Below are 20,734 nucleotides of genomic sequence, written 5' to 3' on the forward strand. Positions count from 1 at the left end.
ATTGTGGGAGGAGGGGGGAGAATACTCGGTGGGAAAGTCAACAAGGCGTAAGGCAGCAACTAATTGCAGGAGGACTCTATAAATCCGTAAGCGCTGTAAGCGTTGAAGACCAGTGCAAAGCCAGGGTCTAATGCTCACTAGCACTGTGCATGTAGGAGTCAACCTTGGGAAAATGCGCCAGGTAGTATGAGAATGAACCATTAACATCTGGAAGGGTCCCAATTTTTAAACTTGGTCAGTCCCATTTCAAGTAGAGGTAGAATTTCAATCACTACAATTGGCGAAACCATCTAGGCCCCGAGGTCTCGGGACTGGGGGTAACATTCAACAATGATTCCTGCTCCCAACAGTTATATAATAACGCCTAATAGAAAACCAATTCTTGCATTTTGGCTAACTCCACTGTGTCTACCATGGGTTCATAACGCTTAATACTTTCAACAAGCTGAATGATTTTATCTAGAAGATAATTTAAGGATGGGGAGGGGGGGGGGGGGGCAGGAGAGGCTGATGGAAATTAGAGGGAAAAAAACAATAAAAAATATAATATATGCATCTCAAAAAGAGGACAAACGTGCAGCTTAAGACCTGTCTGGAGTTTATGATCAACCTGTCTGCAACCTTTCACCGAACAAGATGAAAGAAATATTTGCATTTATATAGCACCTTGGACGTCCCCCTGCAGTGATTTTGCTGTCTCGCTTCTGGTGTCATGTAGGGGACCAGCAAGTGGTAAATAGCAATGCCCAAGTAAATAAGATGTCAAATCAGTTGTTGCTACTTTCTCTATCGCTGTAGCCAGAAGCTGGTGGTTTTTCAAGTTATTTATATTGAATATGGCATTTGGACAAGCCTTTACTACATTTTCTAGATGTTGGGCGCTGGTGTTTCACACTGGCCTTTTGGGGAGATCTACGCCGCTATTCGACCATTGTCATCTTCTTGGGCCTTGGGGTGTTTCTCCCCGCACAAGCCCACCTGCAAGGTCTCCAAGGTCAAGGGGATAGATCCCAACGCCTCAGGTACCTCGGGAAGATACACATTAAAGTGAGACTAGCTGTCTCGCTTTAATATGCACATTTGCCTAAATATGAGCCCGCCCACAATGGACAGAATTTACCTTGCAAAGTCTCGCGCAATCTCGTTAGATTTCGTGAGGCATTGAGAGCTGAGTAGATCCCGACTGCGGTGAGCTACCTTTTGGGCGTAGCGTGGCCTTTGATCGCGTCCTTTGAAATTTTTTCAACACTGGGAGATCGGGTGCCATTTTTAAAGGGTGCCCCGATCTCTAAGTACAATTGAGAGTCCCCTACACACCCCACACATGGCCAACGTCACCCCCACACACATGTGCACCACCCCCTCCCCTAAGTGAGGCACCCTGCTATGGGGGTCACTAGGGCCCCCTCCCTTTTCAGGTCTCCCCACTGACTTTTTGGGTTCCTCCCCTTTCAGGACCCCACCCTTCACCCCCCCCCCCCCCCGCATCCTTTATTAGGTCCCTAGATACTCGCCCTTCACACCCCCATTCTTCACCCCACCCCCCCATCCTTCATACCCCCCATCTTCCCCCTTTCATGGGCATGTCCCCACCCCCCCGGCCCAGATCCCAGCACCTAAACAACCTGGCACTGCTACTCTGGCAGTACCCCATAGCAGCCAAGTTGCCCGAGTGCCAGAGCGAGAGCCAGGGGGCCACCTTGCCCTGTCCCTAACCACCCAGAATCTCCAAAGGCCCCGAGGTGTGTAGACCAGATTTAATTGCTGGTGATATGGGAGTACTGCCCCTAAGAGTGTGAGGTGATTTAACCCGATGACAATAGAACAGCACAATTCTTCATTGACTATCAAATCACGCCAATATTACTTCTTCAGACTGTTTCGCCAAATACGAAGCAACATTTCTGTTTAAAGACTGGCTAGAATAAACTGAAAGTTTCATTGATCATGTTTCTTCCAGCAGACATTTCTCTTCAGTGTACTAAAGATGCAAATCCCTCATTTTAAGAACTTAATGTGTAAGCCTTTTGAAGTGTTTGAAAGATTTTCCTTTCATGAGCAGTCAGCATGAATTGATCTCCCGAAATTCAGCTCGTAGATTCCCTAATGTTGCTCTTTGATGTCCAGCCTAATCCAACCATTTTTTAAAAATCCTGCAATTTGAAAGCAGGAATTACCAGAGTTATACAGGGGGGGGAGAAACACTTTATTTAGAGATGCCGGGCAACTAGATTTGTTCCTTTTTAACAAAATCATGTGCGGCTCTGATTGAGTGGGCAGGGACTGGAAGAAGGGTTGGTAATCAGAGGACACCGATTTTAGCTGATTGGCAAAAGAACTGAGAGAAGGTAAGAATTTTTCTTAACACACTCTGTTGTTATGATCTGGAACGTGCTTCCTGAAAGGTGGATGGAAACATTCAAAGGAAATTGGACATATACCGCAGAACTATTGGAGTCCTACAGTGCAGAAGGAGGCCATTTGGCCCATCGAGTCTGCACCGGCCCTCTGTAACGTCACCCGGTCCGGACACAGAAAGAATTGAAAGATTGATAGCTCTTTCTGTACCCAGACGTACTTCCCCCCCACCCCATCCCTGCAACCCCACCTAACCACATCTTTGGACTGTGGGAGGAAACCGGAGCACCTGGAGGAAACCGACGCAGACACGGGGAGGACGTGCAAGCTCCTCACAGACAGTCACCCGAGGTTGGAATCGAACCTGGGTCCCTGCCGCTGTGGGGCAGCAGTGCTAGCCACTGTGCCGCCCCTATATACTTGAAAAAGGAAAAAACACCATCGCGGGGCTATGCAGAAAGAACAGGAGAGTGGGACTAATTGGATAGCTCTTCCAGAGAGGCGTGGTGGGTCAAATGGCCTCCATCATTGTCAGCTTCAATGGTTCATTTGTCAATCCCAGTGACTGACATTTACAAAGAATCTCCGTTTCATTTCCTGACACAAAGCTATATATCACTGAGAGCTCTGGAGAACATGTGTGCCAACGTAAATTAACGATGCAGTAAAAGGTATTCCAAAAATTTGCATTTAACATCATAGTCAGGGCAGCGCAGTGGGTTAGCACTGGTGCCTCTTGGCGCCGAGGTCCCAGGTTCGATCCCAGCTCTGGGTCACTGTCCATGTGGAGTTTGCACATTCTCCCCGTGTCTGCGTGGGTTTCACCCCCACAACCCAAAGATGTGCAACATACGTGGATCGGCCACGCTAAATTGCCCCTTAGTTGGAAATTTTTTAAAAAACATCATAGTTGTTCCATTTAAAAGAAAACCATATCACGGCAGTGGTTACCAAGTGCTTAATGCTTTGAGTACGATGATAAATTGCAAAGTAAATGAGCAACCTGGTGAGTAAAGTTAGTGCCAGATATATGTATAGGAGTAGCAAAGAAAATATAACTTCCCATGTGTACTTATCTTACGGTTATAGATATGTATAAGAAAATTGTATAGGATATCAATATGACTACATTTAACTTTTAATGTTGTTGAAGTGAGAAATGTTCTTTATTAACCTCCAAATTTTCTTCATCCTGAGTATTTTTCACCCTGGTGAAGTTATTTTGCAATTTATGCTTCGTTTCTGTTTAGTTCAGGAAGTTTTCCCTGTAAGAGGGGCTGTTCCCACACTAATCCCTGTCCCATTCAGTGTCTGGTTACGAAGGGCTCAAGCGGATGAATTAAACATCTGCTTGTCAACATGTCACTGCCATTGAAAAGCTTCCATTCAGCACCATCTTCCTCTCCGTCCCTGAAAATTTGCACAAATAAATTGTTTCGTGGAAGGATCTAGATCTGTGATGTCTTGCGAACAACAAAAGGCGATGCAGGACTCACAGTGTTGAGAGAAAGAACGAGGATGTAACATATTTCCTCCGAGTCACTTGCGATGTGTTCAAATTAAGCCCCAGTGTCCACCCAGTGTTACTTGCCATCTGATCTCAAACACATTTGATTTCAAACATGGCCATGCAGCATGGCCCAGGGGAGCTCTGTAACATCAGGCAAACATTATAGAGGCTGTTGAATTGCATAAAGTAAAGCAGCAGAGAGTTATATTTGTGGGGGCGATTTCTGCATTTGACAGGTAAGTCCATCAAATTGTGGCAATAGGGGCTGGTTTAGCTCACTGAGCTAAATCGCTGGCTTTTAAAGCAGACTAAGCAGGCCAGCAGCACGGTTCAATTCCCGTACCAGCCTCCCCGGATATGTGGCGGCTAGGGGCTTTTCACAGTAACTTCATTGAAGCCTACTCGTGACAATAAGCGATTTTCATTTCATTTCAATTGATGAAACCCTTCGTTTTATCACGGGTCTGGTTTGGAGGTGGTTCCAATTATTTGTCTGTTAATTTACGTTTTATTGACAGTTTTCGCTCTCTGGCCTCCGATATTTGCTGCCCCTCTTTAGGATTATGCATGGTGCTCTCCAACAAGGGCATTACTAAGGAACCAAGATGGAGTTGAGCTAATAAATAAGCCAAGACGTAACTAAATGGTGGAATATCCTTGAAGGGCTGAATGGCTGTCTGCTATACCTATGCTAGATCTGGGAAGGTGCCCAAAGTGACTCAATCCTCCACTAATATTTATTTTGACCTCTTTCAACCTGCTTCACCTTTCCTCTGCAGCTAAGATTGGAAACCACTATCTTGAGGGGAGGGTTGACGACCCGCCCAAATTGTTCAGGAGTCTGCAGAATTTAAGAATAACCTCCATAAAGCTGGTGCGAACAACTCCAGGAGATATACTATGTTTTTACTTGGTGAATAACTATTGGGCAGAATGTTCAAAGGCACAGTGCCTGATTGAGTGACAATGGCAATGGGAAGGGGGTGGGGCACTGAAAGCCCCCCTCACCCCCCCCACCCCCCCGCCGTCCTGGCCTAATATTAGTTAACGATTCCCTCCTCACAGCCACTGCCTTGTCCTTATACACCTGTGACCTGGGTCCCTCAGCAACCCCAAGCCTCTCCCTGGGTGCAGTTCCAGCAGCCGCCAGCACGTCCGGTGGCGCTGCCCGCCTCTGATGAGTCAGCAGCTCGCCTGGGGGAAGGGAGGTGAACGTCTGGCACCAGGGCCCAAAACCTCAGGGATTACGTGTCACTGGCAGGTCAGGCACCTTGTTAAAGTTGACCTTCCCAATAGTATCGTGGGGAACTACAACCAGTTTTCCAACAGGTGGGTGAAACCACTGTGACCAAGATTAAATCCCACCTCTTAGTTCAAAAGATACTGGAAATGGGTAGGAATGGCTGGGTGACTGGGTGGGGGGAGATGGGAAGGAGGTGGTCACGTGATTTAGACTTCGCAACCTTACGTCAACTGCGGGTCTATCACTTTCTGATCAACCTGGCGATAGATGACATTACTGCCTGTGACCACTTGGGTTTAAATTTGGCATAAATTAATGGCAGTGGATCAAGTTTAGGAATGTGAAATCGATTTGTTCCACATTGGAAATGTTACATTTTCAAGATGAGTAATTGAGGGTGGAGGTGGGGGTCGAACACCGGGTGAAGGTCATGGTCATGAAACAACACAATCGTCCGGTTTCAAGATTGCATTTTTGATTAACAGGCGGACTGACACTCTGTATAATTTTGCATGGTAATTATCCCAGCTGACTATGCTGTACAGTAGTACAGCCCTTCAAAAAGCAATTGAATAATCCTTTTCTTTGTTCTAATGGTAATTTGTGCTTCAGTTAACTTTGATTTTGAAGTGAGGGTCTGAAGTAATTGAGCATAAAACAGAATTAAAATAATCGACAATCATGGCAATGGTAATCTGCATTAATGATTCATGTATTTTAATGGCTTATCAAAGTTTTCTTTGTTCATATGAGAGCACAGTGCTTGATGATGGTAATGAGCAAGCATCGTTTTAACTTTATCATTTTTCTGTCCACATTTACTGCTCCTTTGAAGGTATTGATTTTTCTTTTAATTCATTTAATGGCATGTGGGCTTTACTGGCTTGGACAGCAACCCTAGTTGCCCTTAAAGATGGCGGTGAGCTCTCTTCTTGAACCGCTGCAGCCCCTGAAGTGTAGATACACCAACTGTGCCGTTAGGGAGGCAGTTCCATAATTTTCACCCAGCGACAGTGATGGAACGGCGAGGTATTTCCAAGTCAGGGTGGTGAGTGACTTGGAGGAGAACCTCCAGGTGGTGGGGTTCCCAGGTATCTGCTGCTCTTGTCCTTCAAGATGGTAATGGTCGTGGGTTTGGAAGGTCTTGCCTAAGGAGCCTTGGTGAGCTGCTGCAGTGTATCTTGTGGATGGTACACACGGCTGCCAATGTGCGACAGTGGTGGAGGGTTTGAATGTTTGTGGAAGGGGTAGCGATCAAGTGGGCTGCTTTGTCCTGGATGGTGTTGAGCTTCTGGAATGTTATTGGAGCTGCACTCATCCAGGCAACTGAAGAGTACTCCATTAAACTCCGGACTTATGCCTTGTAAATGGTGGACAGGATTTGAGGGGTCAGAAGGTGAGTTACTCACCACAGGATTCCTAGTCTTTGACCTGCTCTGGTAGCCACGGTATTAATATGATTAGTTTCTGGTCAATGGTTACCTCCAGGATGTTGATAGTGTGGGATTCAGCGATGGTAATGCCATTGAATGTCAAGGAGCGATGGTTAGATACTCTCTTGTTGGAGATGGTCATTACCTAGCACTTGTGTGCCATGAATATTACTTTCGCCTCACTATGGTACGATTCCATAGCATAACTATCATCACAATATTTTCCATCCCATCTTTTGAATAAGACGCTAAATCGTGATTGCATGGTTCCATTTTGAAGGTGGGATCACGCTGGTGTCCTGGGCACCAATTATCCCTCAACAACACTGAAATCTGAAATCTTTGGGTGGGATCTTCCTGCCCTACCTGATGGTGGGATATTCCTGCCTCGCCAAAGTTGATCCCCTGCCTCGGGTTCCCTGGTCAAGCCATGCAAAATTCCATGGATTTCAGCTTGGCCGGAAGTTAAGGCACTGACCAACAGTGTGCCACCCCCACTGAGGGAAAAGCCTGGGGCGGGAGGGGTAACTGGAACATGCCGGCCTTTAGCTCATAGCGGCTTGTCGGAGTTTGTGGCGTGTGAATTGGTTGCTGTGTTACAACAGTGATTACACTTCAGAAATATTTCCTGTGTCTTGGCACTTAAGCATGTTCTGAGGTTGTGAAAGGCACCTGTTTTTATTACGAATTCATGACCATGGCTAACTTTTCTTTCACAATCTTGCCGCAGTGAAATAAGGAAAACTAGGAAATCTAAGAATCTTGTATCGGCAGGTTTAGCTCAGCTGGCTGGACAGCTGGTTGGAGATGTAGAGCGAGGTCAACAGTGTGGGTTCAATTCCTGTACCAGCTGCTGTTATTATTTTTTAAAAATAAATTTAGAGTACCCAATTTAGAGGAACAATTTAGCGTGGCCAATCCACCTACTCTGCACATCTTTGGGTTGTGGGGGCGAAACCCACGCAGACACGGGGAGAATGTGTAAATTCCACACAGACAGTGACCCAGGGCCGGGATTCGAACCCAGGTCCCCATGCCATAGACAGCAGTGCTAACTACTGAAATGAAAAAATGAAAATCGCTTATTGTCACGAGTAGGCTTCAATGAAGTTACTGTGAAAATCCCCTCGTCGCCACATTCCGGCGCCTGTCCGGGGAGGCTGGTACGGGAATTGAACCGTGCTGCTGGCCTGCCTTGGTCTGCTTTAAAAGCCAGCGATTTAGCTCAGTGAGCTAAACCAGACCCTAGAGAATTCTACCACTGAACCACCAATGCAAAACACCCAACTGAAGCTGAATTTCAAGCACAATGCTCAAGTTGCTAACACATGTTGATGAGTGTCAGCCAAAGCAAACTGCATGTGACCAGCACAGAGATGCAGTGCAAAGAACTGAAATAACAATTAAACACCAGCCAGCTTTGCATTGGCCGGGAATCGAACCTGGGCCTCCCGCGTGGCAGGCGAGGATTCAACCACTGAACCACCAATGCTACTCCTGTGCCACCGTGCCGCCCTAGCTGAGGTTATTCATGATGACCTTGCTCCTCGCCTGAGGTGTGCTGGTCGTCCGGTTTAAATCACCACTAGCTGATGGTCATCTGGGACTTTACTTTAAACGTCTAGTGGAGAATGTGCCTCATTCCGAACCTCATCGCTATCATATTCAAATGATTGATCCTTCCAAATAGCAACTTTGAAGAACATTTGTAAATGAATATTATTTATTTCTCAGATAGCAGTGTTTTTAATCAAGTTATAATTTTAAAGCAGGATGTGTATTTGGTGTGATGAAGCCACGAGGAGAGATCAGCTTCACTATCAGGGCTGTGAAGGGAGGGCTGTTGTTCACTCTCCTGGAGCTGATTTAAATCAGATGGCCACCGTCTTAAATTCTAATTTCTCACGCCTCCACAGTACTTGGAGAGATTAGCTGTGATACATAAGTAAGTTCCATGTGCAGACTGCCGATATGAAACATTCCTCTTATCAATGTTTGCACTTCCAAAGAAGTAAATGACTTAAGTTAACCCCTCTGCCATCCCTCATTGATAGCGCGCTGATTTCCAAATGGACTTTAACTTCTGCCTCTTTCCTTTTATCTTTTTGTTCAAAGTGTGATGTCTAGGAACCAAAGGCTTGGAGGAGTTAGTGGCAATGGATTTCCGACATTTCACCAGAGACTGCACATCAAAAGTGCTTCATGGGCTGTAAAGCACTTCGGAATGTCATGTGGTCATAAAAGGCACCGTAAAAATGCAACTTTCATTTTCTCTTTCTGTGGGGAAACATTGGGCGGGATGCTCCGGTCTGCTAGCCGTGTGTTTTCTTGGCGGAGCACCATCCATAGATGGTGGGATTCTATCTTCCCATTGCTTGCCAATGGGGTTTCCCATTGTAACCACAGCACGCTGCCGGGAGAGACGTTGGGGGGGGGATGGGGGGCCGCTGCCAGTGGGAAAAGTGAGTCCCAATGACCAAGAATTCCAGCCATTAACCTCGGGGGATAGCAGAAAATTCTGGAAAAGTGCAGAAAGAAAATATTGCATTGCTACCGTGCCTTTCATACCTCAGGACATCCCAAAACACACTGCAGCCGATGGAATTACTTTGAAGTGCCGTTGCGGTTGTCATTCAGAAATGTGGCATCCAATTTGCTGTTTCTGGGATCTTTAATAATAATAATCTTTATTAGTGTCTCAGGTAGGCTTACATTAACACTGCAACGAAGTTACTGTGAAAATCCCCTAGTCGCCACATTCCGGCGCCTGTTCGGGCACACTGAGGGAGAATTCAAAATGTCCAATTCACATAACAGTATGTCTTTCGGGACTTGTGGGAGGAAACCGGAGCATCCGGAGGAAACCCACACAGACACGGGGAGAACATGCAGACTCCGCACAGGCAGTGACCCAAGCCAGAATCGAACCTGGTACCCTGGGGCTGTGAAGCAACAGTGTTAACCACTGTGCTACCGTGCCGCCTTCCTGTGTGCACTGAAGCCATGACCTGGTAATCTGTTTCAATTACATTGACTGAGGGGGAAATAATTGGGAGTGCACCAGGGTGGATGCCCATTGAACCCTTTCACACCCACCCGAGACGCCCTCCATTAACAACCCATCCAGAAGGCAGCACCGCCAACAGTGCAGCGCTCCCTCAGCACTGCAGCGGGCGTGTCAGGCTGGATTTTGTGCTCCAGTCGCATAAGCGAGACTTGAACCTCCGACATTCTTTCTCAGAGGTGTGAGCATTGGGCCACCGCAGACAACCGGTGATCAGTGCAAAACAGAAAAGATCGGTTTAAGTTCAGGCTGAATCTTTATCCATTATGCTGAAGGATCAAATTGACCTATTTTACTAAATGATAACTGACTTGCTGTGTGTTGATACCGTTTATTGTTCTTTCCCTACTGGAAACATTCTTTTTTTTTCTCCCCCCATCCTGGAATATTAAGCATTTTAACTCTCTGGCTGGGCCTAATTGCTTTACAGTCAGATCCCTCAATAATATTATTAGGCATTTTATTGAAAGAGAAATATTCAAGAAAATTCAACAAGACTGAAATAAACCAAAGTGTGTCGCTTGTTTAGATTTTGACTAAAAGCTATATTGACGGTTGCTCTTTAAGTCTTTCTTTACAGTATTCAAAGTGTTCTGTATTTTTTTGTTAACAATTATCTAAAAGAGACTTGTCCTAAGCTTATTAGCTTTTGTTCTCATGCTTGTCTGCATCACTTGTTTGCTGCACTTTATCCTTTGTGTTCTGTTTAATCTAAGACGTTTTGTGTTTAGCTCTGTATCAGCATTAAATAGTTATGGGGTGCGTGGTGTGTGTCGGAGTAAAACTGTGAATGCTGTCCTATTCTTCACTCACATGGCAGTGAACAATAGTGGGTTTCAGCCCTGCTTAAAGGCATCGATTATACGCGTTGGTACAGAGCAAAGCTAAGGCATGGTCGACGGAGAGATATTCTAAGATCACACAGATTTGCCCTGCACACGATACCCAAACCCTTCTTGGAACCTCTGGATGGTTTAACTGCAATTTCCTCCAGGCCAAACAGAAGCAAGCAAAGCATGGGAAACTTGTCTGAGAAAATATCAGAGTTATTTTTTCTTCCATGATAAAGAATGGCATTCATTAGTTTGCAATAACTGTTGAAACTACCTCCTCTCCCACAAACCAGAATTTGTACACACTCATAAGGCCCCACGCAACGACTGTTCTAATCTGGTTAAGAATGGGTAATTTATAATAATAATTATTATTGTCACAAGTAGGCTTATATTAACACTGCAATGAGGTTACTGTGAAAAGCCCCTCGTCGCCACATTCCAGCCTCAGTTCGGGTAAACTGAGGGAGAATTCAGAATGTCCAATTCACCTAACACACGTCTTTCGGGACTTGTGGGAGGAAACCGGAGCACCCGGAGGAGACACGGGGAGAACGTGCAGACTCCACACAGACAGTGACCCAAGCCGGGAATCGAATCGAACCTGCGACCCTGGAGCTGTGAAGCACCGGTGCTAATCACTGCGCTACCGTGCCGCCATTACGTTGTCCACATCCTAAGAAGATATTGCTTGAAGAAACAGGTGAATAAGACAGCAATTATTGCACAGCATCGGACAGTGAAATGTCAAGTTAAATGAGGCGGGGGTGGGGTGGGGAGCACAGGTACAAACAAACAGGAGTGTCCTTCACCAGAACTTTGTGGTCATCAGAAAGAGATGGCCTCTTAATCACATTTCTCTGCATTTACCCTTTTCAGATTTTTGTACTTTTTTTAATTTATAGGACTGACCAATTTGGAGGGGGGCGTGGGGGGTAGTGTGGAGAAGAATACGACATGTTAATTATTTTTACAAAGAGACGGGGGCCAATTTTCAGGTGGGGCCCCGTCCCCGCCAGCAGCGAGATTCTCCGTCTTGCCAGCAGGCCAATGGAGTTTCCCGTTGTGGGCAGCCCCACGTCGCCGGGAAACTCCTGGGCGTGCGTGCGCTGTCGGCGCAATGGAGGCTCCCGACAGCGGAGAAACCAGCCCAGAGGGCTTATCTAAAGAGAATTGATTTATCAAGCCTGGGACTAGATTATAACATGCTGGGGAGAAGGTGTTTACATCTACTTACTGGCTCTTAAGTCCATTCTCTGCCGATATGTAAAAGTGCTCACCTTGATTTCTTGTTAGTTACGAGAATAGTTTGAGTTGACTTGACTCGCACTTCCTTGAGTAAAGGCTTGGAAAAGAGAACATATTTCCACTTAAACTAAAGCAGTCAGAGGTGATCTCAGGAAGCATTTCTCCACACAGATGGAAATCTGGAACGTTCTCTCCCCTCAAACAACTGTAGAAGCTGGGGGGAGGGGCAACTGAAAAATTGAAAACTGAGATCAATAGATTTAGATTCATTGTCATGTATACCTAGGTACAGTGAAAAGTATTGTTCTGCGTACAGTCCAGGCAGATCATTCCATACAGGAAACAACATAGGACATACAACAAATACACAATGTAAATACACAGACATGGAGGGAAGCATACAGTGTGTAGTACTACACAGTAGAGAAGATGTGCGGAGAGATCAGTTCAGACCATAAGAGGATCATAACAGCAGGGAAGAAGCTGTTTTTGAGTCTGTTAGTGCATGTTCTTAGACTTTGGTATCTCCTGCCCGATGGAAGAGGTTGGAAGAGTGAGTAAGCCGGGTGGGAGGGGGTCTTTGATTATGCTGCCCGCTTTCCCAAAGCAGTGGGAGGTGTAGATGGAGTCAATGGATGGGAGACAGGTTCGCGTGCTGGATTGGGCTGTGTTCACGGCTCTCTGAAGTTTCTTGCGGTCCTGGGCCGAGCAGTTGCCATACCAGGCTGTGATGCAGCCCGATAGGATGCTTTCTATGGTGCATCTGTAAAAGTTGGTATGATTTTTGTATGGCAGAGAATGAAGAGGAGCTAAAGCAAGGCAGATAAGTGCAGATGGACCGTGATGAAACTGAGAATTTGGATAGGCTCGAGGGGCTGAATGGCCATCTTCTGTTCTGTCTTCTCTTTGGGTTGAAGTTATATCAAACCTCGCCTTCCTAACTGTACCAAAAAGCAATTTTAAGGTTACGCTCCCCCACCTTGTTCCGGACTGTTTCACTCCCAATCATTTATTTAAAAGAGAAATCAGGAGCCACACACTTAACGGTCCCTAAAATTTCACTTTCTAGAAGATTAAGGCCATTGTGAAGTTTGAAAATGCTCATTTGTGCTGTTATGGTTCTAAAACCTTCCGCAGCTCTATAGCAGCTGATGTAAAATCTCTCCTTTCAAAACGTCATGTGAATTCTGATAGGGAGTTACAGCTAATGGGATTGAGAATCGAATCTATAGAATCTGTCCCCAGTGTAAACTCTCAATTTACCCAACCACCATCAGGTTCCTGTGAACCAGAGATTATTATGTTTTCCTGGTCTGCTCATACCATTTTTGCCCCTCGTTAATGGCCTGTAATGTTATTGGTTCTGATTTGGGGCCTGGAATTAGGAGGAATCATCAGGAATGGGGCCAGTGGGCTGCTGGCGTCAAGCGGGTGTCCAGAGGCACCATGCCAGTTCCACAAGGATGGAGGATGATGTTGGACCATCCACTTCCTTGATGGTATCCCTCAGATACGTCCCTGCTGGCAGCTGCTGAGGTGTTGAGTCGGAAGGGTTACGAAATGGAGCCTTTGGTCACAACGTAGGAACAGCCAACAGCCAATGAAAGGAAGTGGAACAATAACACTCGAGTGGAAGAACTCCAAAGGCAAAGTGATGCAAATTAAACTATATTTTAGAAAGTGAACAAATAGCAGGAGTATTTTGCAGTGCTGTAAATTAACTGCTGTATTTCCTAGCATTACAACAGTGTCAATGCTTCAAAGGTTCTTCATTGGCTGTTAAGTGCCTTGAGATTGTGATGTTTTTTGGAGACCTGGGACTATATTTCATGGAGGAGACCAGGGTCTTGCCCTTTGTCTGTAGTTGTTGGGAGCCCCGGGGGTCTCTTGGTCAGATCTCGACAGGCGGGGACTTCCTCCGCAGGAGTTGTTGATCCCCGGAAAGGCAGGCTGCCTTAAGTGCCACCTGAACAGGGACAGGCTTTCCCGGGGATCGACTCCTGGGGACGAAGACCCACCTGCCAAGATATGGCTGATCGGAGCCTGGCAGCTCTACTTAACAGCAGCACTGCAGGTTGGCTGTTACCGGCACTACATCCATCCGAGGTCCAGCATGCCCATTGCATCCCAGGTCGCAGGTGAGTGATGGCAGGAAAAGGTAGATAGCAAGGACAGGTGGGTGGCTGTCAGAGGAAGCCCATAAGTGGGAGGTAATGTCCCACTTCAGGTCTTAATTGGTAGCAAAGGCGGGAAGGCGGTCCACAGGCCTTCCCATATGGGCCTCATTGGGGTGGAGACAGGAACGCGGCAGTGTCTCAACTCACCACCCTCCCTTCAAACCCCCGGCCACCAAGCTCAGGACAGCATTAAAACCCACCCTGGGGTACCAGATTGGAAATGGCCCCCTCGTTCATTAAAGGAACCGAAGAGACGGCTTCGCCAGTCTCATTCAGATCATTATTATGGTTTCAAAATCCATGGCTACAGTAAGGAATGCCCAATCACGGCTGAATGGCTGAAATGGACCTGGGTTAGTGTTGTCGGGAAGACAGCACGTCTGGGTCGAGCCCACTTCACACCCGTTAACCACGACCCTCAAAACTTCAGCCAGACTTGAATCAAGAACACCTCCAGATTCATGTAGACACCCGATGCAATGCTTAAACATGCCAATGGTGTGCCCAGTGACCATCATGCTGGGGGAGGCAAGTCGTCTGATTATACCTGGATATCACATAAGCTATTGTGATAAAGGACAGCTTCAGGCACTCAAGAATTTTGGGTCAAATGTTGGTGACATTGTTCATTTATAATGAAAGACACTCTGACAGCTGATTTGTAACTGAACCCTTATTTCCATAACGTATTGCGGATAGTCAGATGGCTGCATGCGCCGTTAAAGCAAAAACCATCAAACTTATAAAAAGTGACAGAAAGTCGTGTTTCAGATCTCCTGCACTCATTGACACCCAGCCCCTCTCAGACTGGCAAGTGCTTTCCTGAGCCAACGAGAATGTTGGGAGGAGATCTAATCTAGTTATATCGTTTTAAAATCAGCCATGACCAAACAAAATCAGGCAGAGCAGGTTATAAATTCAACCGTTAAAGAATTCTGGCTCCAGCATCGAGGCATACTCCTCTTCCTCTAGGCTTAGTCTGAGGGCCCGCTGTCCTCATGATAGACAAGGCGTTTGATAAGGTTCCCCACGGTAGGCTATTGCAGAAAATAAGGAAGTATGGAATTGAAGGTGATTTAGCGGTTTGGATCAGTAATTGGCTAGCTGAAAGAAGACAGAGGGTGGTGGTTGATGGCAAATGTTCATCCTGGAGTTCAGTTACTAGTGGTGTACCGCAAGGATCTGTTTTGGGGCCACTGCTGTTTGTCATTTTTATAAATGACCTGGGAGAGGGTGTAGAAGGATGGGTTAGTAAATTTGCAGATGACACAAAGGTCGGTGGAGTTGTGGATAGTGCTGAAGGATGTTATAGGATACAGAGGGACATAGATAAGCTGCAGAGCTGGGCTGAGAGGTGGCAGATGGAGTTTAATGCGGAAAAGTGTGAGGTGGTTCACTTTGGAAGGAGTAACAGGAATGCAGAGTACTGGGCTAATGGCAAGATTCTTGGTAGTGTAGATGAACAGAGAGATCTCGGCATCCAGGTACATAAATCCCTGAAAGTTGCCACCCAGGTTAATAGGGCTGTTAAGAAGGCATATGGTGTGCTAGCCTTTATCAGTAGGGGGATTGAGTTTCGGAGCCACAAGGTCATGCTGCAGCTGTACATAACTCTGGTGTGGCCGCTCCTGGAGTACTGCGTGCAGTTCTGGTCACCACATTATAGGAAGGATGTGGAAGCTTTGGAAAGGGTTCAGAGGAGATTTACTAGGATGTTGCCTGGTATGGAGGGAAGGTCTTATGAGGAAAGGCTCAGGGACTTGAGGTTGTTTTCGTTAGAGAGGAGAAGGCTGAGAGGTGACTTAATAGAGACATATAAGATAGTCAGAGGGTTAGATAGGGTGGACAGTGAGAGTCTTTTTCCTCGGATGGTGATGACCAACACGAGGGGACATAGCTTTAAACTGAGGGGTGATAGATATAGGACAGATGTCAGAGGCAGTTTCTTTACTCAGAGAGTAGTAGGGGTGTGGAACGCCCTGCCTGCAACAGTAGTAGACTCGCCAACTTTAAGGGCATTTAAGTGGTCACTGGATAGACATACGGATGAAAATGGAATAGTGTAGGTCAGATAGGCTTCAGATGGTTTCACAGGTCGGCGCAACATCGAGGGCCGAAGGGCCCATACTGCGCTGTAATGTTCTATGTTCTATAGAAGTGTCTCCGCCAAGGCAAGATAGATGAACGGAGCGAAGGTTGAGATCAGCTGCCGTCCTGTTGGGACAGTCTCGAGGGGCTGAATGGCCCTTCAATGGGCCTGAAAGAGAGGAGCAGGAAAAAAAAAGTGCTGTCTTCGCTTGCGATGCCATCACCCAGACACAAATCGATGGTTCATTACCGCAAACGTTATGTCGCTGAATGTTACCTTTTCGAAAGTAAACCGAAGTAATTTACCACGAAAAGGTTACCATTTTAAATAATCCGCTTTTTACAATATTAAGAAGCTGAGAGTTTAATAGCTGCATCTTGCCTTTCCAGAAATAATGATTCTTTCATCCATCCAGTACACTTTTAATGCCCTTTATCGAGGTCACTGTACGTGACTTTTAAAACTTGTCTGCATTTTCTGTCGCTGCTTTCAATGTCTCTGTAATTGATTCATGGTAATGTCACTTGGGTTCTGCACAGATGCCAGAGGGAGCTAACTGTCAGTCAAATGACAGCAAATTCTGCAGGTCTCTGTGGGGAAGAGGAGAGGAGTTTTTAATTTTGACTGGACATGAAACACTGATTTCATTCGATAGGCAGGATATCAGAGCTGAATGCAATGGACTGGGGAAGGGAGGTAGAGAGTGCACTGTCTGCCACCATCTGGTGTTCACGGGTAACTGCAGCTTCTACCAATCGTACAGGTGGCTCAGTAGTGACCACGCCGCATCCAGGTTCCGCTCATACAAACCATTGCACGTAATTAAGACTAACACGCCCAGTGCCATTACTTTTTTAAAATATAAATTTAGAGTACCCAATTCATTTTTTCCAATTAAGGGGCAATTTAGCGTGGCCAATCCACCTAGCCTGCACATCTTTGGGTTGTGGGGGGTGAAACCCACTCAAACACGGGGGGAATGTGCAAACTCCACACGGACAGAGCTGGGATCGAACCTGGGACCTCGGCGCCGTGAGGCAGCAGGGCTAACCCACTGCACCACCGTGCTGCCCCACCCCCAGTGCCATTACTGAGGGAGCGCTGTAATCTCAGAGGTTCCGCCTTTTAGTCGAGATGTAAAATTGTATTGGGTGGCCCTTAGCCCCCAACCATAAAACCCCTACAGTATTGAGGAGGCCATTCGGCCCATCGAGTCTGCACTGACCGTCCAAAAGAGCACCCTACACAGGCCCACTCCCCTGCCCCATCCAGGTAGCCCCCACCAAACCTGCACATTTGTCGACTGTAGGTGCTACTTTCCGAGGTCCATCTGGTGTTGCCCTTGGTAAATTCTTCTACACTGCATCACACCTGGGCTAATCTCTTGGCTTAGTGATGACGGAGAAGTGAGGGATCTCGAGGTTACAGACTGTGATAGTATACAGCATGTGGGGCAGCATGGTAGCACAGTGGTTAGCACAGTTCCAGGGACCCAGGTTCGATTCCCGGCTTGGGTCACTATCCGTGCGGAGTCTGCACGTCCTCCCCGTGTCTGCCTGGGTTTCCTCCGGGTGCTCCAGTTTCCTCCCAAAGTCCGAAGATGTGTAGGTTAGGTGGATTGGCCATGCTAAATTGCCCTTAGTGTGCAAAGGATTAGGTGGCTTACAGGGATAGGGCGGAAGTGTGGGGTTAAGTAGGCTGCTCTTTCCAAGGGCCGGTGCAGATTCAATGGGTCGAATGGCCTTCTGCACTGTAAATTCCATGATTCTATGATATACAACTCTGTTGTTGACGATGGCCCACGGTGCTCGATGGCAGTCCAGTTTCTGCAGCTGTATCCTGTGTCTGTCAGTGATGTGACACTACACAGTGTATGGAATCCTCACTGTGGAAGCTGGACTTTGCCTTTACAGGAACTGTGGGATGTCCATTCTTGCCAATGCTCTGTGGACAGGGGACTGCAACAAGTAGGTGTGGTAAGGACAGAATCAAAGAGGTTACTCCTTCATGTTACACAGAATTGCATTGTATCTTACAGCACAGAAGCAGGCTATTCGGTCAAACAGGCCGATGCTGGTTTATGCTCGACAGGAACCTCCTCCCACCCCCTCCTTATCCAACTCTATAAACAGCTGATATGAAGACACAAATATCTTGGGCGCGATTCACCGATCGCAGCACTAAGTGTCCGCGCCATTGTGAACCCCGTCGCGTTTCACGACGGCGCGAAACGGGCGCGGGCAGTAGCGATTCTGGCCCCCGGCGCTGGAGCAGTTCACGCCGCTCCAGTCTTACATCCTGGCACGGACTGGAGGCGGCGCCTACCTGCGCTTGCGCAGTGGCGAAGCACCAACCGACGCGTGCACAGTAGACTCACGGAACGCTCCGGCCCCGGAGATTACAGCGCTCCCTCAGTAATGGTACTGGGGGGGGGCAACACGGTGGTGCAGTGGGTTAGCCCTGCTGCCTCACAGCGCCGAGGTCCCAGGTTCGATCCCAGCTCTGTCCGTGTGGAGTTTGCACATTTCCCCCATGTTTGCGTGGGTTTCACCCCCCGCAACAGGGCGCGGGGGTTCTGGGTCCGGAAGCGGAATAAAGTAGGCCCGGGGGGAGGCCGGCCCACCGATCGGTAAGCCCCGATCGTGGGCCAGATCCCATCGGAGGCTCCCCCTCCCCGGTGAAGGAGCGCTTTTCCCCACCCCACAGGCCGTCCCCCGACCTTTCGCGCAGAGTTCCTGTTGGCAGTGACCAGGGGTGAATGGCGCCGGTGGGACTCTGCCGTTTCCGAGCGGCCGCTCGGCCCATTCGAGCCGGAGAATCGGCGGCCGGGCCGCGGATAGCGGCCCACGACCAACGCCGCGCCAAACGTGCCGGCGCAAATTTGCGCTGATTCTCCACACCTCGGAGAATCGTGCGCTGGCATCGGGGCGGCGTGGCGCGGTTGCGTCGATTCTCCGGCCGGCGCGGGGCTCAGAGAATCGCACCCATTATTTGTGTCTTCACCATGTGATGCAGGTCCAATCTACTCACTGTGCCACTGTGCTATTAAGTCAATCTGGTGCATTGGTCGGCCATTTCAGAGGGGCAGTTAAGGGTCAACCACATTGCTGTGGGTCTGGAGTCACAAATAGGCCAGGCCGGGTAAGGATGGCAGATTTCCTTCCCGAAAGGGCACTGATGAATGAAATGAGTTTCTAGAACAAGCCTGCAGCTTTGTGACTTCTTCTACTGTCAACTATCGTCCGTTCTGTTTCCTTTAAAATTGAAGTCAGATTGAGGAGCTGCCATGGTGGGTTTTAAACTTGTGTCCAGCCCATTGGATTGCTTGTCTGGCAACATAACCAGTGTTACCAGAGAAACAAGTATTCAGTGTCCGTCTGCAGAAGTGGCTCGATTAAGCTGGCCGAACCCGATGGGCTGAATGGCCACCTTCTGCACTGTAAATTCTATGATTCTATGAAATCTTTTCTCTAACGTTTGCCAGTATTGACAACCTCTGGGTTCAATGTGATTATCCGGAATTGAATTCTCTGTGTGATACCATCGCGAGCTCAAAACAAGGATTTATTTTCAAATTGAAAGCTAAGTGACGGAGAATGTTGCTGTACCATCTTTTCAAAATACTTTGTTGAGAGAATCTTAAAATAGCATTTTTTTTGTTTGATTCTTTATCGGTGTTGTATACACCACAGCGGGTACACTTTATATCCCTATTGCACAGAACACAAATCGGCTTAGTGTGAGTTTCCATGGTAGTAGCACTACATATTTGCCTCAGCACAGGATATTAGTATTGTCTGAGAGTACATTGCTAGCTGTAAAATATTGTTTTCATTTGAAATTTGTTGTCCTCAGTTTTTTTTTCATCCTTTGAATAACCGTGCCGATTAATTTGGTAGAAAATTAATCATTTTGCAGGATGTGGGGGTCGCTGGATGGGTCAGCATTTATTTACCATCTCTAATTGCCCTTGAGGAGGTGGTGGGGAGCTGCCTTCTTGAAGGGCTGTGGTCTATCAGGTGTAAGTACACCCACAGTGCTGTTAGGGAGGGAATTCCAGGATCTTGACCCAACGACAGTGAAGGAACGTCCCATGTATTCCCAAGTCAGGATGATGAGTGACTTATAGGAGAACTTCCAGGTGATAATGTTCCCATGTGTCTGCTTCCCTTATTCTTCTAGGTGGCAGTGGACGTGTGTTTGGAAGGTGCTGCCTAAGGAACCTTGGTGAGTTCCTGCAGTGCATCTTGGAGATGATACACACAGCTGCCACTGTGTGTCAGACGTGGAGGGAGCGAAGTTTTTTTGTGGAAGGAGTGCCAATCAAGTGGGCTGCTTTCCCAAGACACTGATAATCAAAGCAAAATGGCTTTTGCAAAGAAACAACTTATGTTTTCTTTGTCCACACCTCATACATTCTGTCCCTGAGTCTCCCCTTCCCTCCTTTCCTGGGTATTTGGAGAGTCCTCGTTGGCAGGCCAGGAATTCAGTTGTCTGAGTACCTTGTCCAATTGTGTAGCTCTTGCTGGTGTATCTTTGAACACTTTTTTCCACGGGGAGAATAAAGGGAAATATCATAGTCGCGCCCTACACTTTTTAGCAAGGGATGCCTGTTAGAGATCGGACACAGCAACCTTGGTTCAATAACAGGCAGACACTTTGAACTCCCTGGGTGTTGTTGGAGCTGCACTCAATCAGCTAAGTGGGAGTATTCCATCACACTCCTGTCTTACAGCTTGTAGGTGGTGGGGAGGAATCAGGAAATGAGTCACTCTATGG

At 47.3% G+C, this 20,734-nt stretch overlaps 1 protein-coding gene and 1 non-coding gene across 7 annotated transcripts in view; one reads left to right on the forward strand and one right to left on the reverse strand.

Moving 5' to 3' along the window:
• Nucleotides 1–20,734, forward strand: part of LOC119972818 (myelin basic protein) — a 187,608-nt gene that overhangs the window by 148,159 nt on the left and 18,715 nt on the right. The window lies entirely within an intron of this gene.
• On the reverse strand, nucleotides 7,966–8,036 carry trnag-gcc. The gene has a single exon. It is a non-coding gene; the product is annotated as a tRNA-Gly (tRNA).

Source organism: Scyliorhinus canicula, chromosome 10, assembly GCF_902713615.1.
Source record: "Scyliorhinus canicula chromosome 10, sScyCan1.1, whole genome shotgun sequence".
In the NCBI taxonomy this organism is placed as follows: domain Eukaryota; kingdom Metazoa; phylum Chordata; class Chondrichthyes; order Carcharhiniformes; family Scyliorhinidae; genus Scyliorhinus; species Scyliorhinus canicula.